This window comes from Pteropus vampyrus, unplaced genomic scaffold (assembly GCF_000151845.1).
Source record: "Pteropus vampyrus isolate Shadow unplaced genomic scaffold, Pvam_2.0 Scaffold538, whole genome shotgun sequence".
Lineage (NCBI taxonomy): Eukaryota > Metazoa > Chordata > Mammalia > Chiroptera > Pteropodidae > Pteropus > Pteropus vampyrus.
Genome location: NW_011889319.1, coordinates 16,083 through 17,456, shown reverse-complemented (window position 1 = coordinate 17,456; position 1,374 = coordinate 16,083).

The following is a 1,374-nucleotide window of genomic DNA, read 5'->3' as shown; positions in this document are numbered from 1 at the left end:
AAGGCAGCAGAAGCAGAAGCCCCTTCCTTGCCTGGTGCATCCTGCGGGCCACCTCCAGGGCCTTCTGCTTGGCCGTCTCCACGGCATACGCGTAGGGGGTGGGGAACGAGGCTTTCCTGAGCGTCTCTTTAAACTGGGAAGGAACCACCTCGAACTTGAGACCCTGGAACAGGAGAAGTGGGGAGGAGTCCTGTTGGTTTGTCAGGAAAATGCAACGCGGACCAGCACGTGCAAGGGTACGATGAGTGTGGCCTTCGCCGTGCACGGTCCCCCTTCCCGACTCTGCACTGTCCCCTGAATTTTCACCCAGAGCGCGCAGCTGCGCTGCCCAGGGCTGGCGGGCCTGGAGCGGGGACATCTGCTGCACATCATACACACAAGGGCCGAGGAGCCAGTACTGACCGAGGTGCTGGGCACACAGATCCCCAGGGTCAAAGGGCTCCCAGAGCAACCCAAAGCCGATGCCTCACCCCACAGGGCTCGAGCGACCAAACATATAATGCCCTCAAGAACTGCAAAAAAAAAAAAACGCGCTGCGTGAGGGAGAAATATGCCTGGTTCCCTCGTCTGTCTCCGTGTCTCAGGCCTCTTGGTCCCCTAACGCTACAAACAGGCGAGACAGTCCGTATGGGAGGCTGGACGTGGAGGGACTCCTGTCCCAGGGTCAGGCGTGTGGGCCTTCAGCGGAGGGCAGTTTTATCCCTGAATGTGGCCACGGGCTCTGTCCCTACAGCCCGCCAGCTCCTGGACAGATGGGCTCAGGCCTACTGACCTGGCTTGGCCTGGCAGCCCCGCACAACCCAGCCGAGCGGGTCACGAGGCCCCGAGCCTTGGCCCTCAGATCCTGTCACTAAACCCGAGCCTGCACACCCTGGCCCCTGAACACCCTGGCCCCCGCTCCCCAGACTCTGCCTGGCAGACTCCAGTCCCCAGTGACTCCATCCTTGGTCACAGGTCCCAGGCACAGCTGGCAAACCTTGGCCACCTCCTTCCTAAGGGCCTTCTCTGAAGTCACTGGGCCCCAGGAACAGAAGGCCCCAAGGTCCCTGGGCCCAGGCCCCCAGTCACGGAAATCCCCATCGCGTCAACAGGCCTCAGGGTCACTAGGTCCTCTGGTCACTAGGCCTCAGTTGCAGTCCCCTCCACCCTCCTATCACCAGGCCCCAGGCCCAACCTGGACACAGCAGCCCAGGTCCATCCCGGCTACAGACCCCAGCCCAGGACCCGGGGCCGTCCTGGAGACAGACCGCCAGCTCAGGCCCGCCCTGGCCGCACACTTGGCCCGCCCCGGCCCCTGCCGCTCACCGCGTTGCTAAGGATCTGCTGGCGGCGCGGGGAAGCGCTGGCCAACACCACGCGCTTGTGCAGCAGCCT